At 38.7% G+C, this 18913-nt stretch overlaps 1 pseudogene; it reads right to left on the reverse strand.

The window, feature by feature from the left end:
* Positions 1-518: 518 nt before the first annotated feature.
* On the reverse strand, positions 519-18698 carry LOC136284214 (uncharacterized; annotated as a pseudogene).
* Positions 18699-18913: the final 215 nt, after the last annotated feature.

Consider the following 18913-nt stretch of genomic DNA (forward strand, 5'->3'; position numbering starts at 1 on the left):
TGCGTTTAAGTAATATCCCAGCCCAATTAGAGAAAATGCTCGCCCTTATGGGAACTAAGTTTGATATGATTCACGGGTTACGTATATTTCAGGAAGTAAGTCACGCTTCACGCCGGCTCATAAATTCACGAATCACGCTCGCCTTTCTATAAAATTCACGCATCAAATTATTATTTTGGCCTTATCACAAGTCTACTCTGTGTACAAATGGGGGTAAGTTTCTAAAGAAGCCCTGGTGCTGCGTCGGTGGGGCAGTGTAACAAGATAACGTTATTTCATCGAGTTGATAATGGAAATAGGCCACCGTAAGAGTTTGTAAGCTGACGTTTCGAGCGCTTCGCTCATTCGCGCCGACGAAGGACCAGCACTCGAAAAATTAGCTCATAAAGCTTAACTCTGTGTATAGTCGCGTCCTACAAAAAAGAAGGAATTAGGAAATAGGCCTTCGAGTTAAAAATGGTGAATTGCTTCACCCAGATTAATCACTGCCTGACATGAAAGAAACACGACTGCAATAATCAGGTTTATAAACGATTTTTATTCGGATTTACATGTGGAACGTATGCTAGTACAGAAATGCGTTAAATATACCATCGATAGGATAAGGTGTAACCGCCCAGAACCCGATTGGTTTCCGCCCAAATGTAAATTCCAACTGAAAATATATTAACAAATTAAAACAACGAACAGGACCACAATAGCAGTGAAGTACTGTAGTTTGTCTCTCAGTGCAGTCACTCATGACGTGGAACGCGACTGCTAATTGCCAAACTTCCCTAGAAGATGACTACATCACCTCATGCGGCAGTACACCACGCTGAAATAATCAGCCAATGACAAAGGGGCGAGCTTCGTAAGGTGACACGTAACCAGTCTTCGTCATCGCCAGAATAATACTTACCGCATGCAGTTTAAACGTCGCAATCCAGGCCAGAAGTAACCACTTCCTGTGAGACAAACGACATTACTTCCTATCAAGTCATTCATTGTTTTGGAAACCAAACTTTCCTTTAGATACCAACCAAAATAATCCCTAACTCCTGATCGTGAATAATTACAATTATGTATAACTACCACCCGGTTTAATTTTGTCCTTCTGAAGATCCCCAGCTGAAAGAATTTAAGGGTTGTAACTACCATCTCACTTTACACAAAAATTATTACCTATTAAAATGCATAAAATAAATTAATTGCGGTATAATGTTGTCGTCAATATATTAAATTTTTCTCTGTCGTCTGATTTATAATACCACTTTGCAATAACTGAATGTGTAGCATGTTTACAAATTCTACAGTAAATGATTATGAACATAACGAACATTGATAACAACTCCTCTAGATAAAAATTTCGCTTTTTAGGGAAATTGTCAAAGAAATTAACACCCCACCCCTCTAAGGTTACCTAAGGAGTTACGTCACTCGTTGTGCGCCCTAAAAAAAAAAAAAGCAGTCTTGATTCTCCAAGCTCGTTAGTTGCAATCTTTGTAAATCTTGTTCATTCTTTTTCCTATTTGAATAATTACTGACTCTACAAAAATTTACAGAGTGCCTTAATAGCAAGGCGGAAAAACTTGCTTTAAAAGAGCGGGAAACGAAATACCCGTTGGAAAGAGCAGAGGGACTGAAAATGGACTGCAATTTGTATTAAAAATTGCAGGGTTAAATTACAGCTAAATCAAAACGAGGATTGCTAAAAAAAATTAAGTATGTTTTGAAGAACGGTAATCACTAAACACAATAACAAACTTGATCTTAAATTTGTGAATTTACAAATTTACACCCCTGTTACTCACGTCGAGCTCCTAAATTAGATAACACTTCAGGAGAACAAAGCTTTATATTCTCCTGATATTAAAGTCTTTTAACGGTATTGTCTTTCTACATGAAAAATTAAAAAAATATCAAAATCGTTGTTGAGGACTGAGGTTAACAAGTTCGCCACAGATTGTTGGTGAACACTGCATAAACTCTCTGTATCGCTTACAGTGAAGCCAGATATGCTACTTTCGGTAAGTATCGCTCCTCTCGTTGAGCGTCACGCACAGGTAGACATTGCGAGCTCTAGTGGTTGTGTTACAGACCTTTATATGTCACGCAGCATTCGTCTTCGAGACAGTCTACAATTTGCCACACATTTCAAACGGACAAGCGAAGCAATTTCAAAAGGATCTTGTTTATGACGAAATTATTCCAAAATTTAGTTTCTGGTCAAAGTAACATATTCTCAAAAGAGCTCTGCGCCGTATCCGTTCTGTTAGTACAAAGTCAAATTTCAAAAATTACACGCGGAAAACGTTTCGCACTCCGCAGATTCACTGTTTCACGAAACTTTACCAGCACATCTACAGCAAAACTTTTTCATCAACTCATCCATCGACGATTAATTAATATTTTCCAAATTGCCACTATATTTGTAGCAGTTATTCTTCAAGAGCTCATGCAATGGCGACTATCTGTCGGACCTAGATCCTCACAATCACAATTACCAGATAAGATCTGGAGCACAGGGACAGTTCATTGGTCGCTACAGTAACACGCAGGTCGTACTCTTGGGAGCAGGCCTGGTCGCCGAGCCATTTTGCGTCGACGTAGTGTTCACTCTAGACGTCTCATCTTCGACTATCTTCGCCACTTTCGTCACCGCCTGAGCTGCCGCGTCACTTTTACCATCTACAACGGCTTGCGCCACTTCTGCCGCAGCAGACGCCGCTTTAATTGCGGGCGTAGAATGCTTCGAGTTGGCGATTTGCTTCGCCGTGGCGCCCGCTATCGCTGCGGCAACCGCACTGGCGGCCATGCGCTTGATTTGGTCGTCAAGTTCACAGTCTTTGGTGGCTTTTTCCGTTTTCGTCGTTTGAAGGTCGGAGAATTCGACGCTTTTCTTCGCTTTTGTGGCCGCCGTGTCTGTTCGTATGTCGACAGTCGTCGACGATTCCAGATTAGCGTTATTTAAAACCTGGATAAAGATCAAGAGTCATTAGAAATGCAACGCGGTGCTGTTCATCTTCCGACGGGAAAGCTTAGCATATTTCAAACAAGCCCCAGACCAGACCAACACTCAGGGTCTTAGAATAACTGAGGATGTGCGTCCTTTGCGAAAGATAATGGAACGTAACTCCCGATGATGTAGTCTGTTCTTGTTATTGTCTATACATTTCAAAGATACTCTATGAATATTTCCTATTAATACCTTAGTCTGAATGCAATGTATGTCACTCGAACTCTCCCGTACCATCCGATATGTAACTTCTCAATGACACGTGATCGAGCACGTGACCTTACCTGTGTCTCGTGTTCCGGGGTCCGGGGAGGCTCTGGAGGGTGAATGTCACCGGTACCGTAAAGCACCCCGTAACAATGGCTAATAAGCTCGTTAACTTGTCCCTGATTGTACTGGTGCGAGAGGGCACTTCCTGAGCCGGCACTCAAATCCAAGCACACTCCGCGGTTCTTCAACAGAGCTCCTAATTCATTCCCCTCAGAGTCCCACGTGGATTTATCAAAAAGGACAGAGACGAGAGGCTTGGTATGAGACAAGGCCTTGTTCACTTCCTGTGATGCACGACACCAGCCAAGATATCTGAAGTTATAGAAAGAAAATTTAGGGATTAACAATTTTTCTTAGAACGATCTATACGCCGACGAGCTCACTCATGGCCATGCGATGTTGGCTCCACCCCTAAACTTCAATTATTCATTCTCATCCATACAAGTATAAAAGGGGGTAATTTTCTATGGAAACTGAGGTGCTGCGTTAGTGGAGGGTGTTGCAAGATGATTTGGTTCTATCATTTGACTTGAAAATGCAAACTGGCCACCGCAAAGAGTTTGAGAATTTAGCCAAAGGGCAGGCCCTCATTATCAAGAGGTTCTCAATGGGGTTACCCGTTAGCCGTCAAACGGCCGAAAAATTTAGCCGTTAGGCGTAAAAATTGACAAATTTTAACCGTTAGTCGTTAAAAAAAGTTAACCGTAAAAAAAATGTCTGGTGGAAACAATGGAAAGGCGTGAACCGTTAGCCGTAAATTGGCCAAAATTTTACTCGTTAGACGTAAAAGCCCTCACCCCTTTGAGACCCTCTATTAAACGCTTCAGCACAAGCGTTTCTCTTCGCCTGTAGGAAAGTATGAGGCCGGCAAGGGTCTTGCAGCTAAATATTACAGGTTCACGCCAAACTTGAATGCACGTTTGATAACTCCCAGATAGAAAAATATAAAGATGGATGATGTGTAAATGTGTAAACGTAATTCGACTGAAAAAAATAATTAATTCGAATATCTAAGTACAAATATAATAACACCGAGAATAACGACAATGCTTCATGAAACAGAAATAAACTTGCGATTTGTGGCGTAACCAGGTCCGGTAGAAAAGACTCTCAAACAAAAGCACCACGTCGTAAGCAAAAGCGAACGAAACGACCTACCTAGTTGAGGTCAACTAGCAAATGAAAATGATGTAGCAAAAACAGCGCTTATCCTGGTCACCGGCGTCTCCTAAACCTTACGTACCCTCACGCAAAAACGCGAACTTGATGAATAGAAAGAAAAAAACAATATAAGATAATTTTGCAGTTCTTGATAATAAACAAATGCAAAATTCTAGTTGCTACAGTTTTCATTGTTAGTGCCCGACTTGTCTCCAATTCTCGCGGGCGGAGAAACGCGCGTCCTGCAGCGCTTATAATGAGGGCTTTCTCTCAGGCTACTAAAAATAAGTTACAAACATTAAGCAACGAGCGAATTAAACCGATTTTTGTGGGAACAAACGGTTCTATTTTTGACTTTGGAATTTGAACTCGCATCGAATAAAAAGTATCCATCTCGCTTCGGTGGTTGTACCTTTGAACCTTGTAAATTTTCCAGGCTGATTTACGGCCGTTCGGCTCACGTAAGGCTTTTCTGCTTTGCCTTCCATAGCAGAAGAACTATGAACGACCTGGCATCAATAACATGTTTGTGGAGGCTCTCTGGGCAAACTTGAGCCACCTGTGGTTTTGCTCAGCGGTGGTCATCAATAAATCAAAAAGATAAGCTTAAGACGAAGACATTTCGCCACAATTCGAAGATTGAAACTGCTTTCACTAGCCGACATCTATCAAAAAAAGATGATTAAATATCGTTCTAACTGGCAAGAAGAACACAACGTTGTTAGCAATTAACAACGAAAAACAATATATTGAAAGTTTGTTTGCCCAACTCTGCAGCAAAGGTCAAAGTTCTTTGCAACTTCATTAGAGAAATATGTCTTCCATACAAAGACGAACCGCGGGGATTCATATTTAAGTTTCAAAAGCTGCATTTTAGATGAAAACATAGAACAATCTAAAAGAAAATCACAGCTTGTTTCAATATTATACGATAAAAAAAAAAACGCTTTTGATCCTCAAATAACCATGTCTGTGGACATTGATCAGTATTGTTTAAGATGATGCAAGGAATCTCCGTCATTTAATCATATCGTGTTTCCATCACGAAAGAAGAGATATCTCTGCGAGAATTTTTTTTTCTATTACAGAAAGACTAAAAGTTACGTTTATTCCATACGAACGGAGCTACACAGATCTACCTCTTCTTGCTTATTTGACGATAGGGCAGCAGCCAAATGAGATCTGTCTTAATTCTAACATTAATCTACGGTGTGGAAACGAACGATTCATTCTTCTTTCTTATCTATTGCAAATGACTTTAATTACACGGAAATGGCACCCCGTCTTAACCATAAACGGTCGTGAAAATAATTGATAAAAAGTAATTAAAGAACCCTCGTATAAAATGGATTACTGCCTTTGAAGCTTTTGCGAGTCAGACGAATATATTTATCACTCTAATTATTCCTGATTGCGGCGCGAAGTAAAGCGATCAAATTTTTCGAAAAAAAAACCATTTCACCATCGAGTTTAAAGTGAACGAGTGATGAGATGATATTGAATCCTATGTAAACACAAAAAGTTAATTTTTCAAAGAACTCTCATCGGCAACAAGCGGCAACTGTTATCATATTCTGCCGCTGTAAACATTGCTAAAAATATCCTCAAGACGAAAAAAACCATGAAATCTCGGAAAAAGGAAACGAAATTTTTACTCGCTGTTACTCCAGTTCCGTAGAAAAATCGAAAAAAATCGCCGTGGGTTAAAATATCAAAATTTGTAATATTTTGTCTCGAGGATTTCACATGGCAGTCACCTTCTGTTAACAATTCACATCGCCCGACGGAAAAAGCATTGTTGCAGAACACCTTCGGTTAAAGAATTGTCTGGTTTGACTAGAAAGCAGTCCTTAATAAAATAACTCAGGAAACCACGAAATCTAGCGATCACGAACTGCGCAGATTATCAAACAAAATGTGACGCTCGAGAAGATTTCGCGGACGAAACGACGACACGATAACACGTCTGTTCGAACTTTCAATCGTTCGTTTGACAAATTGGAACAATTAGAGCGTGCAACTAGTAGTTTTAACGCCACATTGAGCAAATACGATAGAAGACCAAAAAGAGCTACAATGTTTTCGAGTTTTTCCTATAATGAAGCAGATGAACATGAGGATTGTTAAATAATAGTTACCGTACGTGATGAAAGATTACTCTTTATCGCTAACCTTGGTTGTTACAGGATTTCGCTTCTTCAATCGGAGACGATTTCACTTCGCGTGCAAAACACCGCTCAAACTCGCGAATGAAATGATTTGTAAGTACGCGAGCTAACTGATGTTAAGCACAATAAATTGATCAATGTTTCTTAGATACGCTTCTCTACCAACGTCTTAAAGATTTGAGACATCTGGAAAAGCAGATGATTGGTTTCCGTGACGTCACTCGGATGACAACCGCAATAGTCGCCTGCCATCCCAATAAACAATTCTTTCTGTCGGCTGGAAAACACTCGACTGTTGTTTATACTAAAACTTTCCGACGGCATTGTACCCCAAACAAAATTAAAAATACCAAAAAAATTTTCTTCACTCGTTGCAGTTAAAAACTCAAATGAAATATTATTGAACAGATCAAAACCTGGAGTTTCAACTTCGAGAAAAATCCAGTTCACTTTTCAACACTGCGAATTTAACAGACCCAATTGTGTCACTTTCAGGTTGATGCAAAAGTTAATTATTGACAAGAGAAAAAATTTTTGGTAAAAATGAGATCATAACGTGCTTAATTCATGCTCACGCTCACACTTTTACAAACAATGAGCGAGAGACTCAACTTCTCCACCAAAACCTTGGCTTCGCAAAATAAAGAAGGCGCGCAAATTTATTAAAATTTTCTATGGTGAGAAAACAAATTGAAATGTATGAATATTTACTTTGCAAACAGAGGCGAAATCGAACTGGTTAGTTTACCAGCATATTTCAAAGTTTATCTTATTCTATTTTACTATTTCTACTGAGTGATCAAAACTCCTAATAAAGTAATACACAGCTTCCCACATTAGTACGTAGATTAAAGAAAACAAAAGAAACCAAAACACATCGCTTCTGACTTGTCGTCATAACAACGTAAAAATCGAAGGTATTCTCAAAGCATGTCGCGGTAGAAAAAACCACAACGTCTTAATGTAAAGTAAAAAAAAAAAAAATCAGTGTCAAAAGCTATTGCAATAACATTTGATCGAAAAATAGTCGAAGGGATGTAGAAATGGCTAATATAAAGCCTAATTTTTTTAGAGATGGAAATAAATAATGATCGAAATTTACGCTTGGAATACAAAAATTTTTAAAAATTGGGGATATCGTTATACGAAAAGCAAAATTGATTGAGATTTCACCTCTTGCTGGACAAAAAAAAACCAAGGCCAAGGTATTATTAAACAATTTTCCTGTTGTTTACTTAGACTATGGGCAGAAAAAATTAACGGAAATAAAAAAAAATTTCGATGAGGGAGAATAAAAATGAGCAGTACCTTCGTGTGATCCTATCATTAAACTGTACTCGCTTTAAAAACCCTTATCAAGTTGAATTTCTCCTGCTTTCTTCTCCACAAAAGGAAATTCACCAGCTTGAAGCTTAGATCGCCAATTTCAGAAAGTAGTTATTCACGAGTTTCGCGGGCATTGCAGCATTTCTAACCAGCGCGTGCGGAGATCTTTAAATGGAAAATTCATCAATATGTACGTGCTGACACCTCAATCGAAATATATTTGCATACAGACAACACTTAGAAAAGACCACTATTGAAAATAAGAGGCTCAAAATCCTAGAATAGCTTAATGAGAGCTAAATGTGATCCCGAAGGAACTTTTTCTTTTAGTCTGATGGAGGCTTTTGTTAAACCAACCGCGTTTCACGAAAAATTATAAATTCCGCTATTTATAAGTGTTTGTACACCTGCGGACGAAAACATGGAGAGAATAAGACATTGCCTGTGGAGCTCGGTCACATTCGTAATAATGTTCTACTCATAAATACAAAACAAATTATCATGGTTCAAAAGGAATTTGCATTTACCCAAGAAAACATGTCTTAAACATTGATATTGCGTCTAAAAGTTGTATTGTTCTCCAGCACGAAGAAAAAATGGTCATTTTGTTTACACGAGAAAAGACAGAGCTAGCTTCGTCATTACAATTTCAAACGTTAATTGGCAGAGAGAAAGTCGTGTAATTTTCAGTTGCTTCACAGAATTCATGAGAGAAGAAAAACAAAAAAAAAAGGTTATCGTAGTTTGGTAGTCTTGCGCATAACATGGAATTCTGGATGAAGTTGAAAGGTCATTCACTTTCCACGTGATTTCTTGAATTCAAACGAGTACATCACTCCAAATGTGTTTTCAACAAAGGTGAATACAATTTTCACGCGCGTATCGTAAGTTAAACCAATCGACTTTTAAGAAGTATTCATTTCTTCTACTTCATAAATCGATCGAAGCAAATACAGATGCAACACGATAATAAGTTCTATTAGAGAGTGAGCAAACACATTTTGTGCAATCTCCATAACGCCAATACTCAAAGACGAACATACTGAGCTTAACTGCTAAGAAACCGAACGACAAAAGGCGATTATCCATTGCAACTACAGGGGCGTAGAACAAGTTCACAGCCCGACAGCGTAACCTTGGTAACCAATTCGATCCCACCATTCATTAAAAATTATCTTAGCAGTTAAAAAGTTTCAGTTTTTCAAAGAGAAAGCCTTGCCAAATTTGCGGTATCCGAACATTTTCGTCCAATCTTCACTCGAGTTAAAAAAAATAATATATAGTCTTCAAAATCTTTTGTCTAGAACTAGCTAACTATAAGAACGGATGTTGTCGCAAACAAGTCAGAAAAGTGTTTGTCCCGGAGGGCAGACCCCACCTAAAATTATCTTACACTCTCCCTCTTCTCCTTGAGTATTGGCGCGGTGCTCATGTAAATTTGCGTCTTGCAGGCGCGAAGCCTGAGCGAGAGGACCTCCACCCTATTTTAGGGTTTCACGAATGCGCATGGCATTGGCTATCTTCTCTCGGCTGCCAAGGATACTTACTGAGGAGTGATAAATGCAAGGAATAATGATGAGCCAGCGATCAGGTTCCGTCGCTTCTCATTCAGTTCCTGGCCTGTCTTTCCCGCTAATATCCAGTCCCCCACGCAATCGAATCCTGCTAAGTCTAAAGACTGCTTTAGAAGTTTGACTTCATGTTGTTGGTCCGCATGATAACTGATGTACAACAAGGATTTACCTGAAATGGGAGACAAATGGAGCTCGTTCATTACATGAAGCTCATCAAACGAAGTTCATCGTGAAATATTCTGAATAGAAAATTGCTTCCAAACTGATCACTTACAATGCGCTTGGTAAACGCTGAAAAACAAGTTTTTGCCGTCATTATATATTATATTATATTATATATCATATCGTCATTTGTAAGGATTTTCGTGATAAAACTGCAGCATAGAAGCAGAGAGACACTTACATGCAATGTTTGCCAGCCAACTAACAGTATCTGACGGGATTTCTGCGTGTTCCTCCGCATCCAGAGCTGAAGAAAACCAGAAAAAGTATAGCATTTTCAACCGGTGTCCAAGATGACGCAGGAGTGACATTTTGGTTGTTCTCCGCTTCGTACGGTGACTGGTCTTAAAAAACACGCACCATAGTTTTAACCGATCAGATGCCATCACAACATGGTCGTTCGCGTTTTCCCGCGCTACAGGTTATTTGGTTGTTTTGTACGTTGAGCTCTCATTGGTTCCCTGTAAGGTTGATCTTGGTTCTGATTGGCTGGATTTATGACTTTGTGTTTTTATATCAATCATCGATCAAATTGCGCAATACCGATACAAGCACAACTTTCTTTCAACTCGGCAGTACACAAAATTTATTCCTTTTCTCGTAATTTTCAATAGTGCCTTATCATCTTCATTTATGCAATTGAATCTGTGTTCAAAGGGTAAGCTTTGAAGAAAAAAACAAAAAAACAAAAACGCTGAATCTTACTCAAAGCCTAACAACTCAGTCCTTTTAAACGAACAAGCATGAAGAGTTATGGAACTGACCTGCAGGAGGAATGAACCAGCGGTAGTTGGTATGATGACTCAGCTGTGAATTGTAATCACTCACAAGCTCATACAGTGGTTTGTGCTTTGGTCTGTTACAGCCAATAATGGGCACAAGAACCTGTTAATGTCAAAACAAAACGATAAGTAAGCTGTATCTAGTTTGGCTTTGTCTTTACTTCTTAATAAACATAAGTTTTCCCGTGCATGTCGTTCGTGGTACCATTCCGCACGCCTGGTCGCGCATCTGGCTTTCTCGCGCGCCTAGTTTTTTCGCGCTTGGCGCCACTTTTCCGCGCAGGCCTGAGGCTAGTAAATGCTCTAACATCCAAACGAAATCTCCAAATCTCCAATTTTTCACAAGGAATCCCTAAAAAAAAATACCTTAAAAAAATATTAATAGCAAATTGAAAAAAGATGTTTTCTGTCTAGTAATGAGAATGGGACAAAATTATCATCTCTGAGTTTCATGAGAAATTCTACAGCTGGCAACAAAACACATCTAAAATTCTTTGGTGACCTGCAATAAATTTCTTCAGTTCTTTAAATATCTCGTCGGTTGGCATTTATTACCGCTCGGGAAGCCGTTGGTTACCCGTTTCAGTTCAGGAAAACTACAATCTTTGAGACTCGTTAGATTGTCGTTTCATTTCCCTTACCATTGGGCAAACTCCCTTGAAGTTCATCAACAAGGTTTCTATGCCGTAGAAAAACTTTGCCAAAACAAACCACATCATGTTAAGCGCCTGCTTGCTCCCATTGGTCACTTTACATCGGCCAATCACGTCCAGAGTTGAGTTGTTCCGTGACATTCGCACGGTCACGGGACCAACTTTTAAAATTACCCCAGAATTCCAATAGGCACAGACTTCACAAGAGGGCTTCAAGTTTGCGCATGCGCCTATTAGCATCTTGGTACAATCAACTGTCACGAGATCGCGAAATTTGTAACGCCAGCCAACTTGGATAGTGCCGTCAGGGGGGGAACTGGGCCAGACAGTGGTATCCTAAATGTTGAGGAAATAAAACATTTAATTTACTTTTAGGTGCCAAAATAACATCACGGTATAGGCTTGTTTATTCATTCTTTCTATTCTTCACCTCTTTCTAACCCTTCGACCCTTGACTCTTTAACTCCTATGAGTGATCAAGGCAGAATTTCTCCTTGCAATATCCATACAATATCAAGCAAACAAGTGATGAGAACAAAGAAAAATATCAATTAGGGGATTATTAGTTGATCCAATACCAAATGCTCCAAACTAACATCACAAGATTTATATGGCAGACAGTAAGGAGAATTACTGATGAGATCTTGGGAGATGAAGGGTTAAGAGTGAGAACACCTAACTTCGCCTTACAGTATCACCCATGAATCAAATATTAACGTCACAAGATTTAAGGAAATGATCACCCACTAAAGAAACTTTTGATTGTTAAACACAAATTCTCCTGACAGCGCCTCAGGAAACTCATGGAAAACATTACGGAAAATATGCATATTGATGTTTGGGTGTTAAAGGTAAAAGGCAAAGAGAATTTCATCTACACACCTTTAATTCTTCTGGAAGCTTGGTCATAAGTGGAACGTAATATCTCTTGAAAACTGAACACGATTTGTACTGTGACATGACAAGTTCCACATCATAATTTCCTTTAGGAGCACCTTCCACGAGGAAACCAAGGCTTCTTAATAAGGAGATAATATTCTGCAGCTCTTCCTCGTCCAGTAATGATGGTATCTGACATTTAAACCGCGAATAAAAGATGATACGACTCGTTAAAGGAATTAAAAAAAAGTCACGTTTAGTTGGACTTAAGACCTGAAGAAGCCTGCAGTGCAAGGCGAGTTAACGTTAAAAGTTCGCGATCTTTTGTTGGCCCCCGCACATTTGATTTAGAGATAGAATGAATGGCGGGGGGTAGGGGTGGGAAAAGGCCCCAGTCCCTCCTCTATCATTCCTTGTGACCATGGATACAATTTTCGTTCTCTCCCCAGCCTTTTGCTACTATAAAAATCATGATGGCAGCTATGATTTTCAGCAAGAAAATACTGAGCGCTTGCTCGCCCAAATTACGCCTGATCCGACCCAAGTAAGTCAAAAAGCACCCTACAGCTGAGCTTGCACAGGTTCTTTCCCTCAAAACCCTTCCTCTGTTGCGCCCTTCTTCTCTCTCATCTCACCTGGAAACATAAGGGTACCACAGACTCCCGCACGAGTCCTTTAGTTACAATATCATCAATGGCTGCTCTCAGTGTCCATTCATTAGGCCGGGCGCCGGTTGGCCAGAACTTCTCAACTTTTCCAGCCTTGACAAACTGAGGTACGTACTCACGTGGGTCTGTTTCACAGAGGACCCCTGCCATGCAGTTCAAAAGAGCACTGGGGTTCACACAGACAATCTTGGAAGGACCCTGGGTGTGCTGAGACGATGGGATGTTGAGAACTAGAATGCAACCCTGTCAAATACATTTTAAAAAAATAAAGTGCAGTAATTATTAATAACTCACTGAAAACAAACAAAGTTAGACCGATGACAAATTTGTCATCGGAAATTTGTGATGGAAATTTGTGAGTGAAAAGGGTGGGAACTAACCCCTCCCCCCCCTCCACCTTCATTTTGGTCCCTGACTGCTTAGTTTGGTATGTGATAAATGCTTCCAAAGCGTCTCAACTAATTTTTGATTTGTGCTTAGCAAGCATTTAATTTCCTTTTTGTTGCACTTCCTTGTGGCCCTCCCTGCTTTCATTTAATTTCCACAGATTGATTAACTGTGTCTCAGAAGACTGACTCCTGGTTTGAGTGTGCGAGAAAAGTGGGGGGAGGGGAGGGGAGGGGAGAGGAGGATGCATGTCATTAGGTTATACTGGCATAACGCCAACCATGTTATTAGTGACAACAGAGAAAGAGGGAGCTTTTAACCACATACTGCCATAACGCCAACCATGGTATTGGTGACAACAGGGAAAGAGGGAGCTTTTAACCACATACTGCCATAATGCCAACCATGTTATTAGTGACAACAGGGAAAGAGGGAGCTTTTAACTACATACTGCCATAACGCCAACCATGTTTTGGTGACAACAGGGAAAGAGGGAGCTTTTAACCACATACTGCCATAAACGCCAACCATGTTATTGGTGACAACAGGGAAAGAGGGAGCCTTTAACCACATACTGCCATAACGCCAACCATTTTATTAGTGACAACGGGAAAAGAGGGAGCTTTAAACCATACTGCCTTCAACAAAAGGCTTCAGCAAAATATAAAGTTTACTGCTAAGTCACCATATTTGACTTGAAAATGAATTGAATTCAGCATTTAGCCAAAGCATTTCAATTTAAAGTAATACATTTTTTTATTTCATTACTACTTATACTATAACACAGCTGTGGTTTGTTCAATGTCAGCATCTGTGACCCCTGCATCTGATGCTACCTGAAGGTAGTGATCCCAAGACAGCAGCACTGAATTGTTTTCACGCAACTGAAGAATTGAACTGTAGAGGTATACAATACTGTTGCTGATCTCTTCTGCCAGGTGTGGAAACAGCTGGCCATCCAGCAGTGTTCACTAATTGCATGCTGAAGTTCTAGCATGCCCTAAGAAGGAGAAATAGCAAACTCACTGGATTAGATAAAAAAAATTGAGATTTAGTTCAACATAGAGCAGAAAAAAAAGTACAATCTGTAACCAATTGGTTGATTTGAGCAAATTTTTTATCACACAAAAAAATTAGCCTACTCAAAATTTCTGATCATATGCAGCCTGATTACTTATATGCTGGCAAAACAATGTACACAAAGTAAACTTTTCTTCTACAGGAAAACAACATTTCCTTACTTTTCCCTTCAATGTACTAACAAAGTACACATGTTCTGGTAGTTTGGACCAGTTTTCAACCAAGTTTTGCAGTCTGTTTTACTCTTGACTCCACACATTTCTCCTGTCCTAGTTCCCTGACATAAGAATGAAAATAATTTAGATTGCTACTTGAGTTAATAATTAAATGTAATATTACATCTTTCAAAATGGCTTTATTTGTGCTTTGCAGTTATTTTATGAGAAAAATAGGTCTTATCCATGCTGACATTATGGAAAATGCTCTCACTGATGCTTACATTTTGTCTGCAATAAGCTTCCCATCTTGTTACCTGTGGTTAGCAATATTCAGTTTTTGTTAACTTTTTAATTCCTATTAGCCAAGAACAGGAAATTTTGATAGTTTTGAGCACATTATATGTTTGCTATTGTTTCCAAATAATCTGCATAGAAAACAAATTTTTAACACAACCACCATTTACCTTAACGTGTCTATTTCAGCTTGGTATTCTTGTCGGCATTGGGAGTCTGCCTTCTTGACAGCCTGGATTACTTGCTCGCTAAGCTCTTGCCGATCATCAGCATCGTCAGCATGTGTTCCAACCACAATAAATGGTGAAGTGGGTGCCTAAAAGAGAGTTCATATAAATTGAATTTTGCGTATGATGATGTAATTTTAAAAATTTGTCACACAAGAAGTAGTACACAGTTATCAAAGTCTAACCTTTGATCGCATGAGTAACATCCATGATACAACAGATTCCAGTTTAAATGGATCATGAATATCAAACACAATGGCATACAATGCCTGCTCACAAAGAAAGAGTGGATGGACACCTTGAAGACACTGCAGAAAAAAGGAACACACAAAAGATTAAAAAAAATGTTTAACCTTTTAACTACCATGAGTGACTAAGAGAGAATTTCTCCTTACAATATCAATACAAAATTAACCAGCCAAGTGATAAGAATAAAGAAAACTATCAATTTGCGGATAATTAGTTGATCCAATATTAAATTCTCTGAACTAACATTATAAGAATTGTACAGCTGACAGTAAGGAGAATTACAAATTAAGTCTGGGAGTTAAAGGGTTAAAATGTTAATTTTGTATCATTTAGGAAGTAATAGAAATCTTTCATTGACTGTCTACTTCAAAAACTAAGCAATTTGTCTCTGTGGTACAACTCTAACTGAGGATAGAATCTGGCAATATGTCAGAAATAATGGGGGCCTTTTTTCTACCCTACACCACTTCAGACATTCTCTTCAATACAACCATGATGGTTTATAATAAAGCCCCCTTTGAATATAGCAACTGTTTCACACTTTTAACTTTACTGTACTGTTCATAGTGTTATAATGTCAACTTACTGTTCGTCCTCCACAGTCCCACATATCAACAGTGAGTGACAACATCTTTTTCTGAATATCTGTCCCAAGATCGATGGACTCTGAAGATTAGACAAATATAATTTAGACTACCTTTTGACATCATCATATCTAACAATACTTGTAATGTTAAAAATTCTTAAATAATGTTAAGGTACAAAGATACTTTGCATCTTTACTTGAGCCCAGTAGCCCATCAGCTGAACTCATCCCAGTGTCTGCTACATGAAACTATATTAATAATAATACTTGTCTTTATTAACCATTTCACCCTAACATCAGAATACATATTCTCCATACTGTTCCCTATATATTCTCTAAGGTGCTGATGAGGAGAATTTGTTTCACAATCCAGAGCTTCTCTAATTGGTGACATTTTCCTTGATTCTCATTACGTGAATGTTTGATTAAGAGGTGATATTGTAATGAGAAATTAGATGCTAATCACTCTTAAAGGTGAAAGGGTTAATTCATAAGGATAAAACTACACATCTTATGTTACACAAATTTCAATTTAGAACTAAGTTACATTGTACAGTACATACTAATAACAGAGCTAACTATTTTGAAATATTTACAAAATACCAGTAACAAAGTTAGGTCATATTAAAAATTAGGCTATTAAAATAGGAGTTCTTCACTAAATCCGGCTCTAATTTTGGCTGGTGACTAGATTTGTCTTAGGTTGTGCTATGTGACCTTCAGTTTTGGCATAGGTTTCTCAGAGGATGTTTCTCTTGATGTTATACCTTGTCAACTATTTTTCTATCTTGATTTTCTATATATATTGGATAAACAATGGAGAATTTTACTTCTCCCCCAGAATGGAATGCCAGTCCATTATAACATTACTCCCAACAACTGGCTAGGTTTCCTTAACCTTTAGCCCCTAAGAAAGACTACCATCTATATTCTCCTTACAATATCACCCTGAATCAAACATGAAAGTCACGAGAATATAGGAGATGATCACCAACTAAAGCAGCTCTTGATTGTTAAACAAATTCTCCTTGTCAGCCTCTTTGGGAAATGTATGGAGAACAGTTTGGAGAATATGCATACTGGGTGTAAAGGGCTAACCCTGAGGTAATGACTGGCATCTAATTCTCCTTACAATATCACAACCTTGGATCAAATGTAAAGGTCATGAGATTATGGGAAATGATCACCAATTTACAAAGCTCCCAAATGTCAACAAATTGACTTCTCGGTAACACCATATTTTTGTAAAGAGAGATTCAAGTGAGGAGAATATAGGAATATTTATGTTAGGGTGTAAAGAGTTAAGATTTTCAGCATCCATCTACACCTGATCCTGACGTTTCAAGAATTTTGGAGTTGGACAAGCAAGAAGAAAGTCTCTCTGGAATCTTACTCTGAGCCTGGCACTGTTTGTGCATGTGCAATGACGAGATAGGGGATCAAACCTGACTACACCTGATCCTGATGTTTCAAGAATTTTGGAGTTGGACAAGCAAGAAGAAAGTCTCTCTGGAATCTTACTCTGAGCCTGGCACTGTTTGTGTATGCGCAATGACGAGATAGGGGATCAAACCTGACTACACCTGATCCTGATGTTTCAAGAATTTTGGAGTTGGACAAGCAAGAAGAAAGTCTCTCTGGAATCTTACTCTGAGCCTGGCACTGTTTGTGTATGTGCAATGACGAGATAGGGGATCAAACCTGGATCACAGAAGTGACTAAAATTTAACTTCTCTTTGTAAAAACTGGATATTACCCAGCAAAAAGGTAATGAAAATACTCAAACTTATCAGTTAGAAGTTGTTACCTTGATCTAACACCAATTTCTCATGACTAACTTACAAGGAAATGTGTAGCAGTTAGAAGGGAGAATTTATACTCATATCTTGGGAGTTAAAGGGTTATTAATAATAGAAAATGGTGGCCTTTTCAATAAAATTAGTATGCTTTATCAAATTATAACAGGAAAATATCTCCAACCTTTGCCACTCTAAATGGCCTCCAAGTTCCAACATGAACCCCTCTGTGAAGTATCAGCAACTGACTGTGACATTGTGGGAAGACTCAACATTAAACTTGTTTTACCACTTCCTTGATTTCCAAGGAATGTCATTCGACACAAGGATTGTAAATTACACTTCTTCAGAAATTGCCGACAAGATTCAAGTCCTTTGTTTGCAATATCTAAAGGTGGACATCTGAGACCTTTGCAGCCTTCAACTTTGATTTCCTGAAGTGAAAAATGCTCTAAAATTTCAAATGGTAAATGTCTAATTGTGCACTGTGACATGTCGACAAATGTCAATTCTTGGCAGTTGTTACCAATGCATCTAATGATTTTCAGTTAATTTCACACACCAAGAACTGTACTTTTCTCAGTGAGGAACAAGTTGTAGAAAGAGCAATAACTGAATCATCTGTGAGGTCTGGACAGCCACTAAAGTTCACTGATGAAGTGCCCTGCATTTGGCACAAAATCGATTGATTCCTTGATCAGTCAACTTGCAATGGCTCAAACACAATCCTCTAAACTTGGGCAGGTGTCAACTACTTTCTCGATAACTTCATCTGTAATTGCTTGAAGTTCACTCAGATCTAAAAACTTTTATATTGACCCAACATGCTCACAAGAAGGTGCTTCAGAGCATTTGTTGTAACATTTTCAAACCCACTAAGGGCAAAATTGTTCCAGAATCAAATCGTTCTTTGAAGAAATGATGCAAAAAGGTCATCACCAAGAGTCCAGCTCCTCTCATCATACTTATTATTACTGTCATTATCATCATCACTCTCTGTGGACATAATAGTTCACATTTCAGGTTGGACAGTTTTTGATAAATGAGATGCCAACAGATGTGAGCCACCTTACAAGCATTCCAGTAAAGGAATACTTGAGAGCTTTGTGCGGCATGTTATGCGATCTGGCTCGCACATTCATCATCAAATAACTGGAACAGTTGTGAATAGTGAGTGCAGCTAAATCAGAATTTATATACTTCCAAGAAAGATTCAACATTTTTGTCGTAAAGAAAGTGCTTGGGCATTAGTTTTTGAAAAATCAACTCTGTAGCATTCTTGATTTTCTTGAAAGACTTTACCTGTGGTAAAGGCAAATGTAACATTAATGTCAGTAAAGTGTTTAGAAAAAAATTATAAAGGGAAAAGTGCTACATAATACAGTAGACTAGAGAAAAAGCCAGCAGCCAGTGGATAGTCATTAGCAACAGTAAG

Source organism: Pocillopora verrucosa, chromosome 11 (genome assembly GCF_036669915.1).
Source record: "Pocillopora verrucosa isolate sample1 chromosome 11, ASM3666991v2, whole genome shotgun sequence".
NCBI classification, from domain to species: domain Eukaryota; kingdom Metazoa; phylum Cnidaria; class Anthozoa; order Scleractinia; family Pocilloporidae; genus Pocillopora; species Pocillopora verrucosa.